This window comes from Tachypleus tridentatus, chromosome 10, assembly GCF_004210375.1.
Source record: "Tachypleus tridentatus isolate NWPU-2018 chromosome 10, ASM421037v1, whole genome shotgun sequence".
In the NCBI taxonomy this organism is placed as follows: Eukaryota; Metazoa; Arthropoda; class Merostomata; order Xiphosura; family Limulidae; genus Tachypleus; species Tachypleus tridentatus.
The window spans coordinates 51310570-51324771 of NC_134834.1; the positions used below are offsets into that span (position 1 = coordinate 51310570).

At 34.5% G+C, this 14202-nt stretch overlaps 1 long non-coding RNA gene across 1 annotated transcript; it reads right to left on the reverse strand.

The window, feature by feature from the left end:
• Positions 1 to 300: 300 nt before the first annotated feature.
• LOC143228065 (uncharacterized) lies at positions 301 to 3078 on the reverse strand. The gene is made up of 2 exons (XR_013015169.1): positions 2847 to 3078; positions 301 to 1100 (listed from the first exon to the last, which is right to left on the reverse strand). It is a non-coding gene; the product is annotated as an uncharacterized LOC143228065 (long non-coding RNA).
• Positions 3079 to 14202: the final 11124 nt, after the last annotated feature.

The following is a 14202-nucleotide window of genomic DNA, read 5'->3' on the forward strand; positions in this document are numbered from 1 at the left end:
GTATAAAACAATAACAACCACAAACACTGGTCCCGGTTCAGTGGTTAACGTAGTAAAAGAGAAATTTTAAAAAAACGTTTTCTGAAGCTGATACTTCCATACACACTCTGTATTTTCATATTTGTAATAAGCGTGACAGTCAGTTCCGTTAGGACTAACCATGTAAAGATACTATTTCCGTTATTTTTGGAACATATTCGAACTTTAGTGTGGGTTATGACTTACGTAATGGTTTTTAATCTGATTGTTTAGTCCACTGAACACGTAAGGTGCTGTTAAAATAAAGAAACCACAGACGTCTTACAGTTCAACATACTTTATTTTTACTGTACAGAAAATAATTTACAATAGTTTCACAAACACTGTAAATAGAATCACTTTTAATCATATAATGGTGTCATTTTAACAACTGCTAGCTTTTTTATAATACTAATTTTGGTGTAACTTGGAGATGAAACAATTCGTCTTAAAGCTACAACATTACGCGTAATGATAAAAAACAGGTATTTTATGATTCTAAAATATACGAGTTATTTAATATTTACATAACACGAAAGAAAATATGATCACAGTATATTCACCAACAGTAGGCCTTTGTGTAATGTAAAATCCTTTATCAAGAGTTTAATTTCAGTTTGAATTTAGATATATCTGTGTGAAATGTGAATTCATTTTAATATGGAAATAATTAAAATTAACATCACCAGACGACAGCGTATTGCTGATTACAGGTTACATTTCTATCAAAGTCTAAGCACAAGAAACAGATTAATTATCGTTGAAACTTAAATGTAACTTTAGAAAACAGCAATAAATTTAACACGAAAGATTATAAAGTAGAACATATTCTCGAGCTAAATTATCTTATCACTTTCTCTTCTCTGGCTTTGTAATGATCACTGGAACACCGAACCACTATCTGACTGGAACGTCTGTTGTAGGCTTCCAGCACCAACATCTCCGCTGTCAGAACCATCGAAGTTGGCGTCTCCATAATAATCGATCTGACCGTTATTCTGATCGCCCAGATTTGCGGAATCATAATAATAATCTTGATCCTGACTGAGGACTAAACCTAGGCAAACAGTCAGGATAGCCACCTACATAATGCAACAAATAAGAACGATACGAAATTTAGTTCGTATTTTTCAGACATATTAGATGACTAACGGAACTAAATTTTTGACTGAATTCTAAGATATTTTCAAAAAAAGAAAAACAAACAAATGTTTGTGGATAAATGTGTGAAAAATTGTGTGTTAATAAGTTAGTGCTACACAAGTTTTTCTTTCTTTAACTTTTCATTTTATTGTGTTATACTGGGAAGGAAAGTAAGATGTTTCGTAGTAATGTGCCTTCATCTTCTGGTTATAAAGAAAAACACTAAAGTTTTCAACACACTGTTCGTTGTCATAGAAACTGTATACACATGAATGCGTTAACATCTGAATTTCTGATGAACATAGTTATAAAAAAAAGAATTATAGCGAAAAAAATTTTATTAGAACAATAACAAATAATAGAAGACCAAAATTAAACTACCCAATGTAGTTTATAGACATCGCGTGTCACACTTTTGATCTCTGAAGCAAGGTTAACAACCGTTATTCTACAAGTGATGTTTTTTTTAATTTCGCGCAAAGCTACACGAGGGCTATCTGCGCTAGCCGTCCCTAATTTAGCAGTGTAAAACTAGAGAGGAGGCAGCTAGTCATCACCACCCACCGCCAACTCTTGGGCTACTCTTTTACCAACGAATAATGAGATTGACCGTCACATTATAACGCCCCACGACTGAAAGGGCGAACACGTTTGGTGTGACGGGGATTCGAACCCGCGACCCTCAGATTACGAGTCGATATAAGTGATGGAAGAAACAATAAGGTTGACGGTTACTCGTGAATTGAAACTGATCTTTTCTTGACAGAAACCCGAACTGATATCAGTAATAATAAACTGATTCAACACAACATTCTCTTGCCAGACTAAAAATAATCTTAGCTTATCCTCGTCATACACTGAGTTTTCATGAGCTACGTGCTCCTCAACGGTACTCAATTAGTGAGTCTGCGGACTTACAATGCTAGAAACAGAGTTTCGATACCGGTGGTGGGCAGAACACAGATAGCCCATGGTGTAGCTTTGTGCTTAACGTCAGACAACAGCGTAAGCCACACTTTTAGTTTTTCACACAGGTCATCTTTTCATATCTCGTGATTTGTTTTTAATATATTGTTTTAAGAAAAGTTATTTATCTCGATAAATGCAAACGGATTAATACAAAATATTATAAATAATGAATAATTTAATTTTCTGTAAGGGGTAATATTTAAGTTGAAGTTGTTTATTAATTTGCATTTCACATCTTTTTCACCACGTTCTTGCTGAATAGACCCCCAACCTTGGACAGCATGTGTTTAGTCTACGAATTTACAAATTAAAATCAAGGGTTTGATTCTCTTTGATGGACACAGCAGATAGCCCGATGTGGGTTTGTTATCAGAAAACACTCACACATACTCTTGTTCAATAGTGAATGAACAAAACTGTGCGGTTTTTAGCGGCTTCTGGTGGCAAGATAGCGCAAGCAGAAACCAATATCACTTAATGAGATTGGGATACTTTAATCTAAAAAAAATGTATTGAGTATTTGATTGTTGCTGGGATATTTACTGAACAAAGAAACATTTCTCGTTCGCCTTGCATAAAACATGTACTAATAACAGAAGGTAAAAAGAGTAAATATTTTATAAGGAAGTTTAAAACTAACAAGAGACTAGAAAATGTAACTGAACAACATCAGATCATAACATGGGTACTGAAACATAACTTGAAACAATACTTACCTTTAATAACATGTTCATGACTGAGGCAAAATAAACACGACTCCTGGGATCTCTCTGAAAAACGAACGTTAAATCTTTAAGTTGTAAATTTCATCGGCAAACGCTAGTATTTATACGGTTGAAACCGCTTCAAACTGGACTTTACCGGAGAAAGGTGAAGATCCTGCAGAAATATAGGCCTCAAAGTTCTTCAACCTGCTTTTCCACGGTATGATGGTCGTGATATCGGCAGCTATCTTGCGACATAAACTATGGGTAGGTCAAGCTTACGATCGGTACGTTTATTCATTGTTAGCTTCCTAACTCTACATCAAATTCATTCTGTGCTCATGTTTCAGAAGTACGTGTTTCCATTTTTTTTTTAGTACAACAACACAGCTAACTTTCCGTAAACGCGCTGTCAGGCAATCGCAGAGAACAAACATACTCCACGATACCTCATTTCTCTCGAAAATCTAACAGTAGAATTATTTGAATGCATCTACAACGTAGTTAGTTAATTACAGGATCCCTAATAACACGACTCAGACATACAGGCAGAGCAATCAAAAGAAAATTACTATGAATATTATACTGGAGTTTCCTATTTATCTTACATGGGAAATGAGTGAATGCACCAAATTTTGTTGGTCAGTTCGTTACAATGAGGGTTGTAGGGGAGAAAAATTCTCAGTACAAGGTAATCATAACAGTAGCAAATGGCTTACAAACAAAATGGTAGTTTAAAAATTAATCGCATATCAACTACCGAAAACTATTTACTTTTTAAAACTCAGTTATTACAGTTAAAATATAACAAACTCATGTTATTCTTCGTTAACCTTCAGGTAAAAAATAGTTTAAAGTTCCCTTCTTGGTTTACAAAATATAAGCAAAGTTTTCTGAATTGATTCAAATTATGGTAGTTGTAAGTTAATAACATATACTTTGTAAGAATTAGTACGTCCATTACTCTGACAAAGCCCCTAGTGGTATGTCTGCGGACTTACACACTAAAAACCGGGTTTCGATACCCGTGGTGGGCAAAGCACAGATAGCCCATTGTGTAGCTTTGTGCTCAATTCAAAACAAACAAACATACTCTGACAAAATATTTGTCTAATTTGAAAAAAATGTTGGAATACATTTGTCGAAATAATTGATACTTCCGTGTACTCAATGAAACAAGAGTTTTAAATGTTCATGTTTTCATCACCGCTAAATTTCGTGAGAAGCAGTAGGAAGAATATTACTAAAGAAAGGGAAAGTCAATTACAATATGACCTACAATATAGTTGTAATGTGAACACCTTTTATTAGTGAAAAATAATTATAACCAATTATATTTGTCATATGAGAAGAGTGTTAGCCTTGTATTTTAAACTCTGCGTTTTATTTAATATTTTAGGTACTTTTTATCGAGGAGAGTATACAATAATATTTCAACTGTATTCACTACCGACGAGTCTCAGTGTAACGTCTAAAAATGTAATACGCTATATTGCTATCGTCTTATTACATGTATAACTAATTACGATATAGTTGCTTTTACCCACCCCTCCCTAGGTCAATTACAGTGCCAATCACTATGTGAACAGACTGACGTACTGGTGATAAGCAAGAGACTGATAGAAACACCTAACGTACGTTTTCGGGCCCTGCATGGCCAGATGGTTAGGTCGCTGATTCACAATCTGAGGGTCGCGAGCTCGAATCTCTGTCACACCAAACATGCTTGCACTTTAGCCGTGGGGACATTATAATATGCGCTCAATCCCACTATTTGTTTGTAGAAGAGTAGCCCAAGAGTTGGCGGTGGGTGGTGATAGCTAGTTGTTTATCCTTTACTCTTACACTGCTAGATTAGGGATGGACAGCGCAGATAGCCCTCTGTAGCTTTGAGCAAAATTCAAAACAAACAAACAAATAAACGTAAGTTTTCTACATGTGAACTCTTTAAACTCTGTACTCATGTGGAAGAAAGGATATTTTCCCTAGCTCTTATGCTTCTATGGAAAAACATGTATGATAAAAGTTACCAGCTCTTACAAGCCATCACTACGTTTTGCTTTTTTCTTCAAATTGTCCCTCCGCTGGTACAGTGGTAAGTTTACGCATTTACAATGCTAAAATCAGTATACTGTATTTGAATACATTCCTTTTGCACCCCAAGAAACATACTAGCCTTTAGCAGTTTCCTTCTGAACAAGTAAAGAACACATTAGTTTCTTAGAGTTTCATTTTGGATACGAAAACAACATGATAGTCTGGACCTCATTCTGGACCACTAAACAATGTAATAACCTGGTGCTGTTTGTTCCTGGGCCACTAAATAACATACAAGATTGAAGATTTTTTTATTCTGGACAACCATAAAACATACCAGAGTGAAGCAGATTCTTTTTTATCTATGAAAACAAACAACAACTACTAGCCTCGAATAGTTTCCTTTTGACCTGGCCCGGCATATCCAAATTATTAGTGTTTAACTCATAGTTTGAGAGTCACAGATTCAAATCTTCGTCCAATCAAACATGCTTCCCTCTTCAGCCTTGGGATGTTTAGAACGTGACGGTTAATTCCCTATTCGTTGATAAAATAGTATCCAAAGAGTTGGCGGTAGACGGTGATGCCTAGCTGTTTTCTTACTAGTATTATTCTGCTAAATTAGGAATGGCTAGCGCAGATAAGCCGTTGTTTAGCTTTACACGAATTTCAAACCGAATTCTCTATCTGTAGAAACAATAACTACTAACCTCGATTAGTTTTCTTCTACAACACTCTAGTATAAAACAGTTTTATTTTTATTTTTTAACCACCAAACATACTAGACTGAAGCATTTTTGTTCTTTACCACTAAACAAAAGATTCGACTTGAGTCCCATTTTCTGGACTAAAAAAGAAATGTATGCTCTAGACCGGCTTATTTTTGGACGATTAAACAGTAGGCTGTAATAATTTCTTTCTGGACTGTTAAACAACCTATTGTAATGCATTAACTTCTTCAACGTTAACCCATCATAGGGAAATATTTTAAGGATGAAACTTTCATTTTTCACCATTATCGATTTCTGTAAAACAGACACGAGAAATAAGTGGACCATATGATGTATATTCTAGAAATGTAATATCTTTGTTGAACCAGGTTACAAAATAAACTGTGATTTTCTTTTCTACGAAGTGGAACTTCCAAACAGAAGGGCTCAATTTCGTATAAACTCTTCACTGACAACACTATTTCTGGCATTCTTAACATACATCAGGAACACATCACAGCTAACCACTTAACCCACTAATTTTGTACTCTTTGCTCAGGAATAACTCTTTTGCTTATTGTCATTGTTTTTCAACTATAGATTACATTTTCATAATACATACCCTTTATACCTAACAGTAATACAATATCTAGTTTCGGAAGTGTAAATCTTTTTCGTAGCCTACTTAATAGGGTTTGTTGAATTAGTTTTGAATATAAATAAATGAGGATTTTCGATTTTAATTTCTATTTGTGTTTTTTTTTAATTATTTATTGCAAAATTACCAAGGATATCTGTCGCTTTTCCAATTTTGAGCTAATGGCAAGAGGAAGGCAGCCAATCAGCACACACTATATTATCTACCTACCATTCACTCTAAACACTCACTGTCATTTTGATTTTCAATACAGACAAAGCCATTTTAACGTTTTGTTGAATATTTTGTAGTAACGGACTCGAAACCGGTTTATCAGTTCCAAAATCCGGAGCTGTACCACAAAGCCAAGCCTTGACCTGCTTTTGATTTTAAGTAAAACCTTTTAGTCAGTATAAAAGTGTTGACGTAATTTCTACATAAGATTGGCTCATGACGATACTTTCAGTTGCAACTGTACTGATCTCGTTAGGTTTATTGACTATATTTTTGGTCTATATACTGTAAAAAAAAAACACCTAACACTTTATTAAATACAACTAATAACACTATGTAACAAAATTTTTACTTTTTTTTTTGCTCTTGGGCAGAAAGTGTTTTTTCCCAATTGCTTATGCCTAAAGTAAATGGAAAAGACCTATTTTTCTCTTGAAACTTTGCTTTGTAATCTGGGAGCATATAACGAAAACATATTCATTTTTGTATAACTTTAGTATAAATCTATGTAAATCTCAGTTCATATGTTGCTTTACTCACACCTTATGTGAATGAAAATGTGCAAATGTGCCAGTTTTTACATAGAAAATAAGTTGATTTCTAAATTTCATTATTCAGGTCACAAAAGCAACGTTTGAAGGGAATAATGGCCATTTTCTGTACTTTTACAACATAAACAATTACGAAATAACACATATTATCTAGGAACAAAATTTATGTTACATAGTGTAATCAGAACTACCAACATAAAAGATGCTCTTTCTCTGTATATTGAAACATATATTTCAGTATAATTTACACTGTAAAAACGGGCAAATTTGCACATTTTCATTGGAGAAAATTCTATATCAGCTACTCAGCACTGAATCTACCTGGAATGTTCTGGAAAATGGGTAAATTTAAAAAAATCATTATCCAGATCACAAAAGCAAAGTTTGAAGAGAAAAATAAGGGTCTTCCATTTACTTTAGGCATAAGCAATTGGGAAATAACACTTTCTGCCCAGGAGCAAGAAAAAGTAAAAATTTTGTTACATAGTGTAATACACACAGTTATCATGCAGTATAAATGTGCTGTAGACACAGTATAAATGTGCTGTAGACACAGTATAAATGTGCTGTAACACAGTATAAATGTGCTGTAGACACAGTATAAATGTGCGTCTGAAGTTGTTATTCTAAGCAGACAAGCCGAACTCTGCTGGACTGAGTAACTAAGGTTCCATGGTTCATGTTTCATTATTACCAAACAAATAAAGAATCGTCTTCTGTACTATGAAGCTAATGGTGCATTATAAGAGTGGCCTTGAGATCACATTTTGATCATTACTTATGACCATTACTTTAAAATTAAGGAGGAATAATTCAAACAGCACTCATGTAGCTTTGTAGCAAACTCAACATCAAAACACTAAATAAACATTTTTAATATTTAAAGCATCTACGTCGTGAGAAAAACAACCGAAAACAAACCTGGATCCAAAGAAATGCCTTTTTCTGCAAAGACCCAAACTCAACACGCTTAGTTCGTCACATATTAAGTGTATTTAATCCCAGTAACAAATCACAAATTCACAGAAACCCTGGTGGTGTTCCTGCAATCTATTTAGTCACTTATTATTATTATTATTTCGTTAAGGCGTGCGACTCGTAATCTGAGGGTCGCGGGTTCGCATCCCCGTCGCGTCAAACAAGCTCGCCCTTTCAGCCGTGGGGGCATTATAATGTGACGGTCAATCCCACTATTCGTTGGTAAAAGAGTAGCCCAAAAGCTGGCGGTGGGTTGTGATGATTAGCTGCCTTCCCTCTAGCGTTACACTACTAAATTAGAGACGGCTAGCACAGATAGCCCTCTAGTAGCTTTGTGCGAAATTCAAAAACAAAAAAAACAAACAAACAATTATTATTAGTTAGTCACTGTTATTAGCCAATTCAGTTAGTTTAGAGACAACAATTATTCGCTATCATTTTCAATTCTCCAACTTTTAATTTCTCAGGAACATTATTCAAATATTAATGATAATTCTGACTGTTCAGAATTACAAATATTCAAAACGCATGGAATTCACTCAAGTACAAGTCTATACTCTAAATATAAGTACATCTGTATATATCGATAGTTACATGACTCATCTACTACATTTTCTGCATATAGTTAGATACGTGGCAAACGTAACACAGGAAATAGAGGAAGGAGAATAATACGTTCAGATTACAGTGGTAAAAGAGAACACCAACTTGTGTTTTACAGGTTATAGTGGTAAAAGAGAACACCAACTTGTGTTTTACAGGTTACAGTAGTAAAAGAGAACACCAACTTGTGTTTTACAGGTTACAGTGGTAAAAGAGAACACCAACTTGTGTTTTACAGGTTACAGTGGTAAAAGAGAACACCAACTTGTGTTTTACAGGTTACAGTAGTAAAAGAGAACACCAACTTGTGTTTTATAGGTTACAGTGGTAAAAGAGAACACCAACTTGTGTTTTACAGGTTACAGTGGTAAAAGAGAACACCAACTTGTGATTTACAGTTAAAATAAAGAGAAATCACGCTCTTGTAACAAACTGTATTGTATGAAAACGTTTACACAAGTAATGCATGTTACTTTCGACTCATTCATCTATCCTTTTTCGTCTGTCATTGACTTTTGAACAAGACATCTGCATTTGTCGAAACTACAATATCTTTGTACAAGTTTTTTGTTCCAAAAGTTATTGTTGTTTTGTTATTAAGCATAAAGCTACACAAAAAGCTATCTGTGCTCTGCCAACCACGGGTATCGAAATTCGGTTTATAACACTATAAGTCCGGAACACGCTGCTGTGCCACTTGGGGGATATTCCAAAGTGTGGTCCCTTTCTATGAAATAACATTTTAATTGTAAGGGCGTTAAAATGTCCTAAAATGTTTTTTTTTTTTTTCAGGAAGCAAAATCCGAGATTAGGTGACTTTATATTGTATTTCTTGAAAATACTGTTTTAAAAAAATAGTGACGTTTCCAGCTCCTGAAATTAACCAAGTGACCAAATATATCTGTATATACTTATTTTGCAACATATCCTTCAATTAAAATTATCAAAGGAAAATTTAGAGAAGAAATGGATATTAAAGGACATCTCATAAAATAGAAAAAATTATAACACATGATTAGCAGCGGAACCGGAAGGGTTGCTGAAGCGTATGTCCCTCTGATATTTTTGATCCAGTAGTGAAGTGCTTTTTTCAATGTTATATAGAGACTTGTGTGTATGCATCATGACTTTCGCTATTTTAATTTTGAATTCAAGTTAAAAAAGCAAATAAGGTGCCTTAAATCATTGGTGTCCCTTCCAACTACAATATGTTCCGTCAACCATGTTAAATATTTTTGTGTTAATTTCTAATATAAAAAAGTATTATTTTTTTCGCTATCCAGTTTCTTATCAAGAATATATTTATTTGAATTTCTGCAGTTTTACCTTCTTTCGACTGCTGGCTCAGTGTGTCCTATTTGTTGACGTGCTCAGACTGTAATTCCGTGTGTTCGTAATTCATGATTAACTGCTGCAAAAATGTGTTCCGCACTTTTGAACTGTGGATATAAGAGTGACAGTCAAATCTCAATAATAAATCTAACAGTAACAGCCTAACAGTTGGGATAGATCCTGTTGGCTAAACTGTAGTTTACCAGTTCAGAAGTAAAGATAGCTAAGTACAAAGGTCCTTTTCTAGCTTGTGGGAAATTATAAAATATACAAAAACTTTAGGTTTCTTGCTTATATTTTAATGCCTATGTTGCCTCTATGTTATCTGTACTGTTCAGTCTGTTTATCTGTTATAAGCTATTTAATTAATAAACATCATTGTATCTCATCATTGGTACCAAATGTTAAATAGTGATTGAGTAGGATGAATGTGGGAAGTAAGAAATGAAATAGGAAATACATTTAATTAATAATGACTGTCAATATAAGTGTGAAATAACCCTTGAAGTCTGAAGATCTATATTTCTGTACCATTTGTTACCCAGCATGGCTATTAATAGCACTAATGCTATAATCAGTAAGGTTTTCCTAACCCTAAATAAAGGAACTGATTTTGCTGCTGTCAGTAGTAACTATTAAACATTAATTTATATTCATTTACCGAAACCTGGTACCTCTGTGTGCCCTATACCCTCGTTTCAAACTTAACTTTAATTAAATGTAAACATTACTCTGTATTATGTATAAACTTGTTATAAAATATTTATATGACTCTTCTATTGGTGTAAAGACTACCGAAAACTTTGTTGCCAGTAGATTTTCTACAGGTAATAACAACTTCGTATGATAAAAACTGTTAGATATTTTCCCTCGTTGTTATGAGGTAAAACAGAACGCACAATTATTGTAGAAACGACTGCTATAGAAGGACGTTGGCACACTGACCTAACATCACGCTTTGTTCGAACGAGTTGACTAACTCATGGGTGAGTATCGAAATGTTAGATTCACTATCATCTGTTGGTTGATATTTTTAGAATAGAAAATTATTATTCTATAATATGTGTATTGAACAACAGAAAACGTAATTTAAATAATTGTTTTTAACTATTTAAAGTACTCGCGAAATATGTTGACTTTTTGTATAATTTTTTTCATAATTGTCTATTTTAAGTTACCAAAAACGTATTATCTAATTAGAGCTTATGTGCATGAAAACGTCTGAAAGTTGTGTAAATTTTATGAATTGTTTTATAAAGTCTCCAATACGTAATTTCCTCAACACAAGACCCTAAAACCATATATTATGGGAACCGACGAATATTTGAAGAATTTACTACTCTAATATTGGTGTATTTTCTTAAGCATGTTGAAACCCTCCAGTGGCACAGCGGGTTTCGATACCCGTTTTGGGCATAAAACTAATAGCTTATTTGTGCCTTTGTGATTATTTCCAAACAAACAAATAAGCATGTTGAAAAGCATCGAATTATTAATTCAACGTAGCTTTGTCCGTAGCGACGAATGGATAACACGTTAACAACACGTGATCGTCGGACCTTTAGGTTTGTTTGTTTTGAATTTCGCGCCAAGCTATTCGAGGGTTATCTGTGCTAGCCGTCCCTAATTTAGCAGTGTAAGACTAGAGGGAAGGCAGCTAGTCATCAATACCCACCGCCAACTCTTGGGCTACTCTTTTACCAACGAATAGTGGGATTGACCGTCACGTTATAACGCCTCCACGGCTGAAAGGGCGAGCATGATTAGCGCAACCGGGATTCGAACCCGCGACCCTCGGATTACGAGTCGAACGCCTTAACACGCTTAGCCATGCCGAGCCGGATCTTTAGAAATATTGTCTTCAGAATAAATATGAAGGGCATTTGTAAAACACGGGCTGTAAAATGTTTATGTTCTCAGTTGAAAGCTCTGATCAATTGTGAACAGTAAAGTGTGGTCGAAAGCTGTGATAATCGAGTGGCGGGGAAGCATACTTAGGCACTTCTCGATAACACTGTAATAGGCGAAAATTACTATTTAAAAATAATACAATAAAAACTAACTTTTTTATGAAATTCTACACTCACTGGCTACATTGTTAGTCTAAATGATCATTTGGTTTATCTATACTGTCTCATATATTAAATTAAACTAAATACTAAAGAACTGAAGGTCGACCCTCATTATTGAAATATTTATCAAATGCTCCATTAAACATCCTTAAAACTGCATCTACCACTTCTGAAGGCAACCCTTTTCAAAGACCAACCGCCTTGATACATGTTTCCAAAACTGAAAGGTTAAACTCTACTGAAATGAAAATACTGGTGAGTAAAAGTTGTTTTAAGTAAAATATAGAAAAAGATACAATTTTTCTTTCTTTTGTCTTTTTATTTCTGAATATTATAAATTTAGGTAATCATATTGAATGATATAAAAGTTAAGTTGACTCTCCTACAAGGGCCTATAACTTAAGTGCTTATAACATTAAAATTTGGGTTTCGATCCTCATGGTAGATGTAGCTGAGATAGCTGCTGTTCTTTAATACCAGCTGTAATAGAAGGCAGTTCATTCCACAGTTTTATAACGTTTATTAACTAGTATGCCTAATACATCCGAGATAAACCTAAGCAAATATTTGTGTATAAAAAGGAATGGTAGGCTGTTCTCTTCCTAGTGCAAAGGGCAAAAATGGGTTATCTGCACGATGTCCATCACGAGAGATAAACCCTGAAATTTTTTTGTTCCACAAATTTACGCTGAATTATTGACTGAGGGGTAGATGAGCTATGTATACTTGAAATATTTTTTTGTCCCGACATGGCCAGATGGTTAGGGCGCTTGACTCTTAATCTGAGAATCACGGATTTGTGCCCCCGCCACGCTAAACACACTCGTTCTTTCAGCTATGGAGGCGTTATAACGTGACGGTCAATCCCACTATTCGTTGGTAAAAGAGTAGCCCAAGAGTTAGCGGTGGGTGGTAAAGACTAGCTACCTTCCCTCTAGTCTTCTACTGCTAAATTAGGAACGGTTAGCGCAGATAAGCAATACTTCAATTAATGCCGGAATTTGTAAAATTTTGATACACTAAAGATAACAAAGTTGTTAAAAATATTTGTTTGTTTGTTTTTAATTTCGCGCAAAGCTACACGAGGGCTATCTGCGCTAGCCGTCCCAGTCGTCCCTAATTTATAATGTAAGACTAGTGGGAAGGCAGCTAGTCATCACTATTACCCACCGTCAACTCTTGGGCTACTCTTTTACTAATGAATAGTGGGATTGACCGTAACATTATAACGCCTACAAGCTGAAATGGCAAGCATGTTTAGCGTGACGGGGTTATAATCCGTGATTGTCAGATTAAGAATCAAGCGCCCTAACCACCTGGCCATGCGGTGCCCAATTGAAAGTAAAAACAATATCTTTTCTTCAATTGTGTTAAGGTAACAGTTAAAGCGAATTATATATAACACAAACAATGGCTACTGAAATGTAGAATATATCAGGATGATAAGCTTGTATTATGAGTCATGAAAATTAAACATTTTTTTCTAACTACAGGACACCTGCTTGTAAAATGAAACACTTATAAAAATGGTTCCGAAAACAACAACAACTGAAAAACTATAAATGGAGCAGAAACACAACATTTTTATTTACCATAAAAGAAATGGTGCAGAAACGTATGATTTTATTTACAAAGATAATTGTATCATGCTCAGTAATAGAAAAGACTCAATTAAAAAAATTCGTGAACATGTATCCAATAAAAACAGATGAGAGGATACTGCTTGTAAGTAATGTGTTTGTTCACAAATCTCATTGATTTTAGAGTGGTGAAAAGGTTTGTTTTGACATTTATTGGAATTCAGAAGATATGAAGTTTTGTCTATGGATTACAATCAATTCTGTATTGGTAACACTTACTACCATTACCAGCTCTCTTTATGGTAAATGTTTAAGTGAAAAAATTCGGCTGTAACCTATGATAAATTTACTTTTCATTGCGTCCCCCCCCAAAGATGTTTTTTACGTGTATTTGGTTGAAGCTAAGCACAAGGGTACACAATTTGCTATCTGCGTTCTACCCAACACGGATATAAAAATTCGGTTTCTAGCATTGTGAGTCCACACAGATACTGTCTTGCCACCGGAGGGAGAAAGTTTATTTTTTACTTTCAATATCGTAGCACAATTCGCCTATAAAGCAATTTGAGAAATATTGGTGGTTAAAAGACTTGTCAAAATGCAACAATGAATTTAGAGTAATTAAATTGTGCAT